This window comes from Eptatretus burgeri, chromosome 11, assembly GCF_056783735.1.
Source record: "Eptatretus burgeri isolate ZD-2024b chromosome 11, Ebu_testis_v1, whole genome shotgun sequence".
Taxonomy (NCBI): Eukaryota; Metazoa; Chordata; class Myxini; order Myxiniformes; family Myxinidae; genus Eptatretus; species Eptatretus burgeri.
In genome coordinates this window covers 63,295,808-63,312,370 of record NC_140971.1, presented here as the reverse complement: position 1 = coordinate 63,312,370, position 16,563 = coordinate 63,295,808, and the positions used below count along the sequence as shown (strand labels likewise).

Sequence of the window (16,563 nt, the reverse complement as noted above, 5' to 3'; positions counted from 1 at the left end):
CCAACTCTGCAATTTATCCTATCCCAGGCATTTGAAGTGAGCACAAAGTGATAGCTGGAGATGATGGTAGGCCTCTTGAAAATATCACCTCAATTTTAAACACTTTTATAGACAAGCAACTGTAAATACCTTAATTGCGAGTACAAAATGTCATTGTGGTTATTTATTGTACTTTGTGTGCTGCAAGCAGGGATGACTCAAACACTGGCAATGTACTAATTTAAAGAACTCTATTTTGGAAATTATTCCCAGGGAACATGAGCTTCAAGCTTAGTGGTGGCAAGAATCACATGGTTGCCTGCACTGGCCTCTCTTTAAACTTGTCAGCTGAGATTCCATGAAGATCTCAATGGCAAAATGTTTGGATTCAAAACATTGCCCTCATTGTGCAAGTTGTTTACATCATGATAATGTCACAACATAAATGGAATTTTTTGTTCTTACTTGTCTGGATCCTACCAGAATAACAACGTATCTGATAACTGTGTTATTGACGATATTTTGCCCCTCTTTTTACGATCTGCTTGAGCAATTGTTGGAGAAATTTAAAAGTTGAAATGAAATTATACTTACACAATTGGCATGCTAAAGCACTTCAGCATAATAATCATTGGCGTACATTTGTGTCATATAAGATGAATACAATTTATTTTTCAAAAAGACCATCGATAATTTCATCGGTATATAAAAAAAACTCCTTTGTGAGACGTTTGACCATGCTGAATGAAATAGTTGTCCTGATTTTGAAGGACTTTCGTATAACACGACCACACCTCTCAACTCATTTTTCAAGTTATCGTAGTGTGTGGGAATTTCAGTTAATGCAGCCATGTTGATCCAGCTGTAACCCTAATGAACCCCAACCCCTCTTTTTTCACCCACAAAAAGAAAAGACAGGATTTGGAAATGCAACTTTGATTTCAAGTCACCATGAACAGCTGGATTCCACCAACGTATGCATAGTGGAAATTCGATTTCTCAAAATCCTAGGTTTCAGTGTAATAGCACAATGTAGCTATCATGTGTAGACATTTCACAACGAGAAATCCCTGTCCGAATAACTGCACCGCTTGAGCCATCTTGCTCCAACGGACACACTTGCGGCTCCCCGTCTGGAAACGATTATGGAATCGACCACTGTACAAGTTGGCTGAGGGGGTTGTTATTTTATGAAGATGAATGCAGTCGGGTACACAGTGGAAATGGCTGTTTTCTCCTCATGTGACGCACGCCAAAGTGATGGAGCAGGGAAAACCGTTAGACTGATGCACAGTTACAAGTTTTAAATGTGCGTTGCTAATATGCTAATCACTGAAAGCAGCATTGCTTTTGCTTCACTAAAACTTCGAAGAAAACCGAGGTTTTCAACACTTCTTTGAAGTTCTCTGCATGTTTGACTTAATGAATTTGACTGACAAAGTTTTCTTCATTAGTGCTGGCAAGGTAGTAAAAATAAACAATTTATTGACTGGCAGTGAAGCTTCATCTGAACAAACTTAACAGGAGATGAGGAAAAACAATCGCCCGACAACAGATTGTATATGCATTTATCGAAGCAGATCAATGGGGTTGGGGGTGTGCAGTACATTCAGAAAAGTAGCACTGAGAAAAGGAAGGAATGTCGAAGAATACTTGAAAGCAGAGACAAAAGGGGAGTGTGGCAGGAAGGGAGAAAAAGGGGAAAGGAGGAAGGGAGGAAATATAAGTAAGGGAAAAGGAGGAAAGGGTCACGTGTGTGGTTTATGACTCGGGATGGAGGGAAATCAAATATCTTGCCATTTTTTGCGTACATTATAAATAGATGGCTATCATAGGAATGCATAAAGGAAACTCACAATACCACGAGCAAGTTTGCACTGTGCCAGCAACATACCATCAGATTGTCCTCTTACCGGTGCTTGCAATAAATCAGGGCCTGGTATCTCCTGCTGTTTGAATGTGTATTCATGTGTGCTTGAATGACTTCAACACCAAATCGCCATCATGTTTAAGTACCAAAGGTCCTTGCAGCCATGAACTGGGCCAGTCGTTTGGCTGTGAGTCCATGTTGGAAGATCACTGAAAAAAATAAAAAGCAGCCACATAATCAGCCGCTATACATGACTGCAACATGCTAGAAATTTTCCAATTTTTGCATTACGTGCATTTAGAATGTACTGGAGCATTACCCGTAGGGTGATGTCATCACACAACCCTACAGTGGCATGCACGCACGCACGCACGCACGCACGCATGCACGCACACATACACACACACACACACACACACACACACACTTGTAGCCAATTACATTTTTAATTTGTGAGTAAACTTACACATGCAATTCTCACAATTCCTCTACACCTATCCTCACCGACAGTCCGTCCCCCCAAAGCCTCTATCCCCCCCTCCCAACTCTGTTTCATCTTTGCTCTCCCTCCCCCAACTAACTCTCAACTCCTAGTGATCACCCTTCCCCTCCCAACCCAAAGGCATCAATCCACTCCCCACTTCAAGCCTTCAAACCTCTCCCCCCCAACCAACTCTTCACCATCCTCTCGCTTATAAAAGCAAATGGGCTTTCCCACATTGAAACAGCAGAGTTATTTAATGCTTTCCACTCCCATATCATGCTATGAACGACTTCATAGAATCCCGTCATGGTCGCTTGTCCAACTCACAATTTTATGAGAAAATAGTCTGAAATAATAGCAAGGACCTGGGTAATTTCCGCAGGTATACCCAGACACACGGACGCATGCTCAGCTCCTTTTATAGTATAGACATCTGAAATCGATCTTGTCCAGCGACAAAAGCCCACAAAAGCAAGCAAGAGATGTCAGCCCATTTATGTTCCTGTTTCACAAAAGTTGCATAATATTGCAACCAAATATACAACAGAGGTGCCATTTATGGAGTTTTTTATTTTTATTTTTTACCATTAACATGACAATAATTATGAAGGGGTTGATTTGCTTTATGGCTCAATAACACAATTGTCCTATTTTCTCTTTACTGAAACAGTTTTTCATCTCTAAGTTTGGTTTGTATTAAGCTGCTGCTTGAGTTGTTGGGGGAAAAAAATATTTACAAAATTGAGGGTCATGGAAGAGCAAGGTAGAACTGACAGTGGGACAAACATCAAGCAAAGGAACAGTCAGGAAAAGAAAAGAGGGGAAAGGGAGAAAACTGAAAATACCAGGAATGATGGTTCGATTTGGGGTAGTAAATGGGGGTAATAAAGATCATGGAAGAGGATTGGGGGTGACAAGCGGTGGTGGTGCACTGCAGCCCTGGAGGGAAGAGTGAAACAAAACAGCCTCTGAAAGGTGGTTTAATAGACAGGCAAAGTGAGGAAGAAAAGAGTTGTGGTGTGCACGCACCCTAGATTTTGGAAGTTTAACCATGAGGGGGTTACTGGAAGAATGCGTGTAACTGTGTATCCTGGATAGATATGGAGAGTCAGAGGACTGAGAGCAGAGGCAGCAATATTGAAGAAGAGGCGGCAAAAAACAGACTACCAACCTGCCTGCGATATGAAAGCAACAGACATTGTGCTTCGGCATCATCACAGGAGATTCCAACAATGTTAAAACGTTATATTCCACAGAATCCAGGAGAAATATATGTGATGCTGGGGTGGCAGACTATAGTAGTGAGCAGTACTCAACTGAGCTATGGATAAAGGCCTTGTAGACCATGAGTATCTCTGATTTTCAAAGGAAGGATTTGGATCGACTGATGCCTAATCCGTGGCTGGCTTTGGAGGCCAGGTTTGCTATATGGTTGGTCTTGGAATTGTCATGGATGATGCTTAGACCTAAAAGTTCAAGAGGCTGAACCCTATTCCAGGGGATGACCAAGCAAATATATAGGTAGGTTAATCGGACGATTCTTCTGGAGTGATAGGGTGAGACTGGGAGATTTACCAGGATTGAAGGAAATGTTCCATTTTTCAGACCAGTATCTAATTATTTCTAGATCGGCAAAGAGAACCAAAGCTGCTGACTGGTATGGCAAAGGGATGGAGTACTGTACGACACATGTGTAGTCATCTGCAGAAAGGAAGAGTATTTTCCAGAGCATGAAGAAGGTAATTTATACAGATGAAGAACAAGACTGGGACAAAACTGCCTTGGGAAACTCCAACCTCCATTGGGAGAGGGAAGGAGAAGGTTCCATTGTTGGTAACAAGTTGACTGACTCGGTGAAGGAAGACAGAAATCCAGGAATTAAGGTGGCTTCCTAGGCCACAGGCAGAGAGCTTGGCAAGTGAGGCAGGATGTTCAACTGCATCAAATTAATGCCAGAGATATGTCCCAAGGAGGCAGAGTATTAAGGGGCACCACTCAAACCAAGCAATCATGACCACAACTACAACAGCAGGGTTAAAGTGCCTGCTTTTTCTGGCCCTGGATGCGGTCCCACATCACAAGTTAATTCTTATTATGGTTCAATGACACCTGACACCTTAAGCCCCTCAGGGGACAGTGCAAGACCAACTGTGGGTTCCACATTGGGGCCAAAACTGGACTTGCGGTCTTCTTTCCGAATTGCCACCAAGAACGTGCTAACGTTATCCAAGGTTGGATATCTGGAAGCTGTGGCTTGTGAGTTGACATGCTACTGGATTGACATCGCTGGAATTACAGATGTGCGTATCCCAGGAAATGGAGAGGGCCATGCCGACTGTTATACAATGTTCCACTCACATAGGAAGGACCACACAAAACGAGAAGCCTTGTTCCTTAATAACAAGGTCAACCACTCCCTGGTATAATGGAAAACAGTCTCCAGTAGGATCCTCCAGGTATGGCTGGATCACAGACAAGGACACATCAGAATCATCATTCTGAGGAAGCAACCATCTGAGGAAGCCTCTGTTGCTGATAAAGATGGCATCGACAACCAAGTGGAACTGATGATACATTCCACTCCACCACATGATGAACTACTCATCATCGGTGACCTCAATGCAGTGAGCGGTATCGACTGCACAGGATACGAGCGTGTAATCGGGAACTATGGTTCCAGTTGCCGAAATTATAATTCAACCCATCTCCCTAAATATGTGTTTCTTCACTCACTTGGCAGTTGTCGGATCATTCATTCGAAGGAAACATATCCACTACTTGACATGGATATCCAACAACAGTCACATTAGGAAGGAGATCGATCATATGTTGACTCGGGAACCATCAATCTTCATGTCATACTGGGTATACATGGCTGCAGAGTCCCCTGCGAGCTCCAACCACTGTTTACTTGCCGGAGACATCAAAATTCAGGCCTATTGCTGGACATCAAGGTTGCCTTCAAAGAGGCTTGATGTTGAATTGCTTGTGGATGACACCAGCATTGCTGCCCACTACAACATTGCTGTCAGCAACAAATTCCAGACACCCGGATTGCTCCAAGATGACCCAGAGTCCACCTGGTCCTCCATACAATCAGCTTTTCTCTCTGCCACCACAGACACAGTTAGTCTGCGTCTACATCAGAGACATCCTTGACTCACTACTGGCACCATGAATGTCCTGGGCCTGAAGCATGATGCCTGTCTTCATAAGGAGCTGCAGAGACTCAAAGTTGTCTCCAAAGCTAATACCAAGGAAGATCTTGAAGAATTTTATTTTAAACTGGCAGATGACGCTAAAGAAGGGTTCCAAGATAAGAACATGTGTTCAACATATCGGGCAATTAAGCGTATGCATGGCACTCCTCAACATGGATGCAGTGACACCCAAGAATCTATGACACTCCCTGTGAGAAGACTGAAGAAACTCTGCTCTGCTGGGATGAGCACTACAACACCATGTGCAATCATCTGCCGGCAACTCCATGTCCTGGTCTCCCCACACAGGTAACAGCTGCCACTCCAACATTGGACATCTCGGTTGCCCCCACTCTGGTCGAGGTATGTCGTGCCATCAGGTGCAATCACAAAAAAGTTCAGTCACAAACTCTTGGGTCTCACTCTCAGCCATGATCTCTCTTGGTCAAGCCACATTTCCAAGTTGGCCTCCAATGCCAGATGATGACTGGGCATCCTCCATCATGCAAAGTCCTTCCTTGGCAGACCTGAACATATATCCACATACAAGGCTTTCATCTGCAGTATGATGGAATATTGCTCTCCCATCTGGGTTGGCGTCCCTGCCTCACACCTTGCTCACCTTGATGCTGTGGAACCAAGGCCTTCAAGATCATTGGAATCTGTCATGATGGAACTGATTCTATGGGCCTGTCACGTTGCCATCACTGACAGGTCGGTGGTCTTTCTATCTTCTTCCTCTCCCTTTCTGCTCTTCTGGTCTTGCACCCTGTGTCCATGCTCTATTCCCTCCCCCCCCCCCACCACAGGTTTCTGCAGGACTCATGCGGTCCACCAGAAACCCCATCCTCGTGAAACTGTCAAAATCCAGAACCACTGCTCACCTCCATTAATTTGTTGTGCTTTCTTTTTTTGAGAATGAAAAGAGTAGTGTGCAACCAACCAACCTTCATGCTCTCTTATTCTCATTTTTCCCTCCACATCTTCAAGACAGCTGTTTACCACCATCTCGAATAATCCTTCATCCAAAACCATGATCTTTTCTGCACCCGTTAAGCAAAATTTTGCTTCTGCATCCATCTTGTTCACCCCTTGCATTCTCCCCGACCCCTCATCATTACCCCACATCATTATCCACATCTCTTGTTTGTCCATCTTTGTATAATTTCTCCCTTGCCCTGCTGTTGGCATTTCCCCCTTCTCCTTCTGCTGTTTTCTTTTTTCTGTTGCATCCTGATCCATTCTGTGTTCTAGCAATTCCACGAGCCTTGACTCTGTTTGAAAACAAAAACACATTCCAGGTATGAAATCGCTCATTGCCAAGCAGAGAGCCTCAGACCACTGACTCGAATAACAACCCCAGGCAGAACAGTCGATCCCGTGGTCTGTGATACGTTGCAAGATCAGAGAGAAAGTCTTCACTTGTGGAAGGTATGTAACTTCAATGCAAATCACCTACAAGTAATAAGTTCAAATCTCATCTTCCTAATCCTTTGCAATCTCTCTCTTCTCTTCTGGCAACTTTGTGGTTTTAAAAGGTGTCGAAATATAACTAGGATTGTTGTAGGTTAAATAACTTGCACCAAAAACTTTAAAATTTTCACGCTCACGCTCACGCTGACACTGACACTCACGCTGACACTGACGCTCACGCTCATGTCGGGGGAATCGCTATAGCTCTCTGTTCTTCGAACAGGCAAGCGAAAAATGGTGTCCCTCCTGCAGGTTTTCAAAAAAAAGGCAATTGTTGAGAAAGAACCAACCACCCACATTTATGAAAAATGCTCACTCAATGCAAATGCGAGTTTTTCACTCAGCTCAGATAAAGGATCAAATAGTCCTGGCGCTGGGGGGGGGGGGTGGGAGTTCGTGTCCATCACTCTTCTACAGAGTTACCTTGGATTTTCTTGTTCTATATATTAAGACCTTCAAGAAAGGTTTGGGTAACACTTCCAGACCAAGTACGTTTTCTCTACAGCCCCGGCCAAACATTTACGGTTTCGCCCGTAGTTATCCAAATTGACGATATCGGAGTTCCAGGGAAAATGTCATAATCCTGCACACGGAAATGGTTTATTTTGCTCTGGTTTGATTTTTGGAGTGCATTTGACTAATTTCTATTGCGATTTGTTACACTAAATGCACAAAATATCCAGAAATTGCCATATTTTAGATAATTGTTTGTGACATCACTTCCGGTTTCAACCATACCATATTATATCGGGGTACTATTACCAGATATTGCTTCAAATGCCACCAATAAATATTATAACAACCTTGCAAGGTTGTTTGCAATCGTGTGTCAGGTCAGGTTCGATCTGTGACCTGCTACAGGTACCATGTAAACCTGTACTAACCTGTTCCATGGTCGGGTTGTCGGCGACTAAACCGTCTCCCCCACCAGGTTTTCTGGTGAGGAGGGTGTTTGGATATGGACACCCAGCAGGATTAAAAACAAAACCTGTCAAAGGGCAGAGGAGCTCCTTGTGAGCCAACGGCCATCCATATCTAGTGCCCAACTGTGTCTGCGGACGTCCTCCTGCAGTTGGGTCACTTCTTATTAGGAGGTTGGTGGCAGGATTTGCACTCTGGCCACCGTAAATCCCTTCATTCCGCAAAACGCAAAAACGCAAAAAAATCTGAAAACCCACTCCGTGGGAGTACCTCCTGTGCAGCTTCCCTTCGCAGGGCAGCTCACCGGATGACGGGATTGGGGCAAAGCCTTCGGGACCCCCAATCTTTGATAGGAGGGAAACCACGGGGTAACATCCCTGGGTCAGATTGCGGGAGAGTGTGTCGGAGTGGTGCTGAGGTGTCGTCCACCAGACGGCGGTCTCCTTGGGTTAACCTGAGGCGGTCCCTTCGGGTAGGTGCCTGGAATGTCCTATCCCTAAGAGAGGATGATCACCTGTCTCTGTTATCATCTGAGCTCAAGCGTTTGGACATTGGGATTGCAGCTCTCTCTGAGGTTCGGAGACCGGATTACGGCGAGATAATGGTGGGCGGTTACACCTACTATTGGTCTGGTCGCTCTGATGGTTACCATACCCAAGGAGTTGCTGTAGCTGTGTCCAATAAGCTGACCCCAATGATAATTGAGGTAACACCGGTCAACGAGCGAATTATGAGATTAAGGATTCGTCACTCCTTAGGTGTCATTTCCCTGGTCTCTGTTTATGCTCCGACTGAGGCGAGTGATCTCACCGTGAAGGACACATTCTACGCCACACTCGAGTCTGTGGTTGATCAGTGCCCCAGACGAGATACACTTCTAGTCTTGGGGGATTTCAATGCATCGACTGGAACTGATAGGGACGGTTATGAGGTGTGTGTTGGTCCCCATGGGTCAGGAACTATGAACCAGAATGGCACTAAGTTCCTTGACTTTGCAAGAAGTCATGGACTTAGGGTGGCTGGTTCATGGTTTCAGCGCCCACAAGCTCATCGCTGGACTTGGTATTCCAACGCTGGCGGTGTGGCAAAGGAGATTGACCATGTCCTCATTGACGGTCGTTGGAGGATGATCCAGAACTGCAGGGTCTACCGGAGTGCTCAGTTCCTCAATACTGACCACAGGCTTGTTGTAGCAACTCTAAAGCTGCACCTTAAATCCTGGAGAATGGTACCATCCCAGCCGAGGCTGGATGTTGCCAAGCTCAGGGATGAGAGAGTAGCTGAGGAGTTTGCGAACAGGCTGAGTGGACACTTGGGGGGTCTGGGTGCTTTGGGGGTCCTGAAGAGTTGTGGAGCGCCTTCAAGACCACCGTCCTTGATGTTGCCGGTGGATGCCTTGGAGCTCACCGCAGGGCAAAGAAGAATTTTGTCTCTCAAGGGACACTGGATACCATTGACCAGAGTCGCAGGGCCAGGCTGAATGGCAGAGCTGAGCTGTTCAGGGAGCTGAGGCGTAAAACTGTACGTGCACTGAGGGTGGACAAGGAGGCCTATGTGCGAGGAATCTGTGAGGGGGTAGAGCATCACCTGTGGACAGGTGATTCTCGTCCCGCTTACAGGGGAATTCGCGCATTACGTTCATCCAAGCCCATCCCTCGGAGCACTACAGTTCGAGCAGAGAGTGGTAGGCTCTTGACAGAGGAGTCTGAAGTGAAGGACCGCTGGGCCGGTTACTTTGAGCGGTTGTACCAGGCTGATCCCCCAACTGTCGAGTTGGACATCAAGGGTGTTACAATCCCTGTTGCTGACCCTCGAATCAACTGTGGTCCACCTACGCTTGTGGAAACACGGGCTGCGGTGAACCAGTTGAAACGGGGCAAAGCTCCAGGGATCTGTGGCATCCATGCCGAACTTCTCAAGGCTGGTGGAAATGCTGCACTCGTGTCGTTGCATGCAGTTTTGTGCTCTGCCTGGAACACAGGCATCATCCCAACTGACTGGAAGAGGGGCCTTGTTGCCCCTCTCTGGAAAGGGAAGGGTGATCGCCAAGACTGCAACAACTACCGAGGGGTGACGCTGCTCTCAGTGCCGGGCAAGGTCTTTGCTCGGATAATTCTCGATAGGGTTCGCCACCATCTGCATGAGCACCAGCGTCCAGAGCAGTCAGGCTTTACACCGAAGAGGTCAACGATTGACCGTATCCTTGCACTTCGTGTCCTCACCGAACGCAGATGAGAGTTTCGGCAGGGGCTGCTTGCAGCCTATGTTGATCTCTGTAAAGCGTTCGATTCAGTGAATCGGGATGTCCTCTGGAGGATTCTTGGTCTTCGTGGGGTGCCACCAAAACTGATCGATCTGATGTCTGAACTCTACTCTGGTACTGAGAGTGCTGTGAAGTCTGGTGCTACCATCTCTGACTTATTTCCAGTTGTTATTGGAGTTCGTCAGGGATGTGTACTTGCCCCCACACTTTTCAGCACTTGTATGGACTGGATTCTAGGGAGGATGTCGGAGAGATCAAGTTGCGGTGCTTCATTTGGGAATGTCAAGATCTCGGACCTTGACTTTGCAGATGATGCAGTCATCTTTGCGGAGACTTTAGACATCCTCTTGGGGGCCCTCGAGGTGCTGAATGAGGAGTCGGAGCCGTTGGGATTACGGGTTTCTTGGGTCAAAACTAAGATCCAGGCTTTCGGTGACATCTTGGATGCTGCTGTCCTGTCTGTGTCTGTTTGTGGTGAGGATGTTGAGGTCGTGGAGAGATTCACTTACCTTGGCAGTGATATTCATGTCTCTGCTGGCTGCGAGTCAGAGGTCAATAGACGTCTGGGTCGGGCCTGGGGAGTCATGGATTCACTGGATCATGGGGTGTGGCGCTGCCGGTACCTGTGCGGGAGGACGAAAGTCCGAGTCTTCAGGTCCTTGGTACTTCCAGTCTTGCTCTATGGGTGTGAGACTTGGACTCTGACCAAGGATCTGAGACGGAGACTTAATTCCTTTGGTACCAGGTCTCTTCGGAGAATCCTTGGCTATCGCTGGTTGGATTTTGTGTCCAACGAGCGGTTGCTGAGAGAGACTCGGATGAGATTTGTTACCTGCATAGTCCGTGAGCGTCAGTTGCGGCTGTATGGACATGTGGCTCGTTTTCCTGACTCTAATCCTGCTCACCAGATTCTCTCAGCGAGGGAGTCTCATGAGTGGAGGAGGCCAGTGGGTCGACCACGTGCCTCATGGTTGCAACAGGTTGACCATCATCTCAAGGAGATGGGGATGGGCCTGGCATCTGCCTGGGGGATGGCCAGACGGAGGCCCCTGGAGTACCGGCGGAAAGTGGACGCAGCGACGTGCTGTTCTGGCACATGCTCCCATACCTGACCTGACCTTGCAATCACTTTCTAAAGGAATTTAGGAATAAAAACATGAGGAATTCATCTATAACTGTTAGTTTCGTATGAGTAGTAGCTTTAAACACGCTACATTACCCCCTAATGTTTGTGGTTTAAGCTGGTTGACGATATTCATCCCTTTCAATAAATTACAATGACTGGTTTAGCTCTGATCTGATTGTTGGCGTATATGCAACAGCTTGCTGGTATTATACATTGAGAAAAACATTAAGATGTTTATAAATGACACAATTTATTCAAAACGTTCATGAATGTCACTTCCAATATGAAACATACTCGAAATTGTAGGAGTCACCATCATTATTTAAATATACCAAGAAATCCGCTGTTGTAGAATCATACAATATTCTTAAACAGTTGTTTAAACCAAGCAAAGTACTACATATATCATATATTGAACACTGATGCTTAAATGTAAGACAATGTAATAACAAGAATTACTATCATATGCGAGCATAGTTCTCACAAGAGAGCAACAAATGACGAAACGTAAATATCCCGTGAAATGGGCCGTTGTAGAATCATACAATATTCTAAAAAGTTGTTTAAAACAAGAAAAGTACTACATGTAGTACTTCTTCTTCTTCTTCTTCTTTCGGCTGCTCCCGTTTGGGGTCGCCACAGCGGATCATCCGTATGATCCGCATAGTGATTTGGCTTAGTTTTTACGCCGGATGCCCTTCCTGACGCAACCCTGGTTGCCTCTTATGACACAGGGATATGGTACACCTATTTTAACCGGGGTATACACCAGCCCTGTATATCGGTACTCATTTCGCTGACCTCGGAAGGATGACAGGCTGAGTCAACCCCCTGGTGTATTAATTCAGTGGCCCAACGGGGCTTGAACTCAGGACCTTTTGGATCCCAAGCCGCTGCCCAAACCACTGCGCCAACACCAGGCTTAAAGTACTACATGTAGTACATGTATCATATATTGAACACTGATTGTTTAAATGTAAGACAATGCAATAACAAGAATTGTTATGATATGCGAGCATAGTTCTCACGAGAGAGCAACAAAGGACGAAACTTAAATATCCCGTGAAATGGACCGTTGTAGAATCATGCAATATTCTAAAAAGTTGTTTAAAATAAGCAAAGTACTACATTTCGTACATGTATCATATATTGAACACTGATGCTTAAATGTAAGACAATGTAATAACAAGAATTGTTATCATATGTGATCATAGTTCAAACGAGAGAGCAACAAAGGATGAAACTTAAATATCCTGTGAAATGGGCAGTTATAGAATCATACGATATTCTACAAAAACTGTTTAAGACAAGCAAAGTACTACATATACATATATTGAACTCTGATGATTAGATGTAAGTCAATGTAATGACAAAAGTTGGTATCATATGCGAGAATAGTTCTCACAAGAGAGCAAGAAAGGAAGACATTTCTATCATCGCCTAATCAGTATTACAAATTACAATTTGATAAAAGGAGTAGTGATAAACAGGTAATAACCATAATTTACTGAATAATTCCATTTCAAACAAAATGGAGAATTTAAATTTTCAGCAATTTCAACAAATGAATTTTACTGAGTGATAACGAAAAGTACCCGGTGGTTACTAAAATTGTATAGCCATAAATGGTAGACTAATTTCTTCATATAAATGGGAATTATAATTCTCGACAATCTGAGGCAGTGCTTTTATGCTGCAAATTAGCCTATCTTAACAAACAATGGGATTTTTGCAGGCATTTGGTGAGGTTTTCTTACAGCGACAGAACTTCCCACACTTAACCCCAGACATCCGGCATGAACATGTTGATTTGGCGCACTTTTGGCAAGTACAGGAGACAGACCAGTGGAAATCGAGATTTTTCCAAGAACTTGCAGGCATGAGATGACCCTGATCATACACATATCCATAATCTTCAGGTTTCAGAGACTGTTTCATGATCCAGATGGTTCTCCAGGGCGTGCATGATGGTATAAGTGGCATAAAACCCACGCTGAATGTGAGGATGTAGGCCCTGGCAAGTCGGTGGTAGGTTTTACAGAGAGATGTTTTTGCAGCAGTGAAAGATCTCTGCTCTGAGGGTGACGGAATCGTCAGCGTCGCTTCCTCTTCTCAGCACTTTCACCAGATATCGTTCAGCATTGCAAGCTACGGCAGCCGATAGGAATGGGGATGTGGCAAAATGCTTGAGGAATCTCTCGGGATCCCCCTTCTTTGCTTTGCAGTGCAGCCTTCTTGGTACCAACTTTGCTGGTGATGTCGCATCCTGTAAGGCTGTAAAGAGCTGGCAGGACTGCACATAACTGTTGACCCAGGTTCTGGAAAAGTGTATGAAGTGGCACATATCGAGTTGTATCCCCCAGACCAGCTCGTTGTTGTTTTGATTCTCATTGGGTCCATTTGAAACGATAGTTAGGTAATAGCACTGTCTGGAAACTGAGGTATGTTTCAACCCGAATGTGATTCCATTGAAAAAATTGGCTAAAATATAGCAATTTCTTGTTATTGTAATGCATTTAGGGTAACAAATCGCAATAGAAATTAGTTAATTGCACTCAAAAAATCAAACCAGAGCAAAATAAACCATTTGTGTGTTCCGGATAATGATATTTTCCCAGGAACTCCGATATCGTCAATTTTGAAAACTACGGGCGTAACCATAAATGTTTGGCCGGGGCTGTAGCGAAAACGAACTTGGTCTGGAAGTTACCCAGACTTTTCTTGAAGGTCTTAGTATATAGAACAAGAAAATCCAAGGTAACGCTGTAGAAGAGTAATGGACACGAACTCCCCCCCCCACCCCCCCAGAGCCTAGACTAATATGCAGCTTGTGGGAGAACACAGGTTGGTGCAGCAAGTTTTCAGTCTGGGTTGAGCAGTGCATGGAAACAAGGTACGGTGACCTGCAAGCAAGAGGGACGAGTTGGGGTATGAGTTAATAGAGATATAAAATATCACAGTTCGTGATGAAGCATAGCATGAAGTAGTTCTATTTTGCTGAATAGAAACCCTGGGGTGAAGAGTGGGACTGACTTAGGCCTAAGTCACATTTGCTCTGCTCTACAGAAACGTGCGGCGGCTGCAGAGTTTCTGAGGTGGCCTCAGGGTGGCCCTACGCCGTATGGCTATATTTTACAGGCCATAAGGTCGCTGTGGAATTATAACGCGGAGTTATAACTTTTTTCATTTCTATGTTCGCCGTAGTAATTCGACAAGCCAAAAAAAAAAAAAACTGGTAAAAAAAAAAAATTAACCCATTCGTTACCGTCCATCTGGCCGCACGTTCGCCTTAGGGCCCCCCCTGCGGTCCCCCTGTGGTCGCCTTGCGGGCATCTTGCGTTTGCCTTGAAAATTCTATGGCCGCCGCAGGAATGCCCTAAGGTCACCGTGCGACATCAAATCAAAGACCGTACGGCAACCCCACGTTTTAGGTCTCTACAATTTATAAATACGCCGTGCAGCTCCCCGAAAAATAAAAACATATGTGACTGCTACATTGTGTGACCGTGGAAATACTGCGGCCGCCATATAATTGCTAGTGGCCGTAGATTTTGGAGACCCCACGGCCGCCGTGGCAAATGTGACCTAGGCCTTAATACAGGAACAGGGTTCAACAAGCAAGATAAAAGAGGAACAAAGGAGTGGAGGTGAGCAGTTAACCTGGATTTTGATTTTTCACTGGCATCATATTTGGTCTTGTTTCATATTGTTACGAATCTGAAAACCATGCGCACTCAACATTCAGGTTCCAAAGTTAGTTATGTCGATAAGTATGTGTACAGTTAGAATCCATCCCCTTCTGTCTAATGGGAATTAATATTTGTTTTCGCTAGGTTTTTACATCAACAACTACAACAATAACAACACCATAGCCGCCATCGCCGATGTGCATCGTGTCACATGCAGGGGTGAGGTGGAGAATAGGGTGCTCCCCTGGCTGTTCTGTTTGGGTTCTCAGACATGCACGGTGGGAGGATGGTCGTTGCCCCTCCCACCAGACCACCCCTTGCCCAATCAGGGAAGCTATCACCTCAGGCTGGCTCCGCCTTAGCCAGATGGAGTGTTCGGCCCGGCCAATTGGGAGGCCTCCACGAGTCGCCTGACAACCCACCGTCCAATCAGGAGGTGAGTGGTGGGGAGAAGAAGCTCCTCCCTCCTCAAGAGGAGGAGAGTGGTTGTCTGTACGAGTGTTGGAAAGACAAGATTGCATTCTGGAGGACCGTGGGTCGTGGCTGGAGTGCTCTGCAGACGGTGTGCTCATGGCTGAAACGTTCTGCAGACGGTGTGCTCGTGGCTGGTGCGTTCTGTAGATGGTGTGGTCGTGGCTGGAGCAATCTGAGACAGTGGTGATCGTGATTGAGCGGCCTCGTTCGTGGGCCGTGGACTTGGAGGCGTGGGTTTGGGTCCCACCGTGGTGGTCTCGGAGTCGGTGTGGCCGCACGAAGCGGACAGGTACCCCAGCCCGGCTTGACCGAGATAGACCCACGAGGTCCAGTTCTTTTGGGTGTGTGTGTGTGTGTGTGTGTGTATGTGTGTGTGTGTGTGTGTGTGTGTGTGTGTGTGTGTGTGTGTGTGTGTGTGTGTGTGTGTGTGTGTGTGTGTGTGTGTGTGTGTGTGTGTGTGTGTGTGTGTGTGTGTGTGTGTGTCCGTGGGCCCAGTCTGTGAAGTAGAATTGTGTAAGTGTTTTCCTTTCCTTGTAAATTACATTTTCTTATTTGGTTAACTCTGCCTTCTTGCATGCTCCCCTGCCCCATTATAAATAAATATCGCTTTTGTTAAATGTTCCAGCTCGTTTCCGTGTTTCTTTCATTGGCTTAGCATGGTGTGTATTGAGAAATAGCGAGGCTGTAAATTGTTCATTTGGACCGACAGGCCTCAGTAATCTCCGCTCGGGTTACACACGGTTCGGGCACGGTAACGGCTCGTTCCGCTCGAGGTCCGTCGATGGTGTAAATTCCCCGGTAGCTTTTCCGCGTGGGTAATTCGGTATATTGAAGTTTGGCAATTAACCCTACCCCACGCGGTCGAATTATTGGCGATTCATGGTCCTGTAAGGGACCCGTGCCTTCCGGACTTATCCGAGGGTCACGACCTAAATTCCGGGTGTTCGGTGGGAGACGACTCTACTGCTCCCTCTAGCGGTCATGCTCGCCACCGATACCCGGCCCCGCAACAATATTGCCCCAAAGGCATTCAGTCATCAACAATGACAACCACCACAGACCATCGTATGTGGAGCAGCCAAAT

The 16,563-nt window shown here is 45.8% G+C and overlaps 1 long non-coding RNA gene across 2 annotated transcripts in view; it reads right to left on the bottom strand.

The window, feature by feature from the left end:
* Positions 1-16,563, bottom strand: part of LOC147017227 (uncharacterized) — a 100,036-nt gene that overhangs the window by 69,420 nt on the left and 14,053 nt on the right. For both annotated transcript variants that reach the window (XR_015049405.1, XR_015049404.1), the window contains exon 3: positions 1,893-2,058. This is a non-coding gene — a long non-coding RNA (uncharacterized LOC147017227). The remainder of the gene's footprint in view (positions 1-1,892; positions 2,059-16,563) is intronic.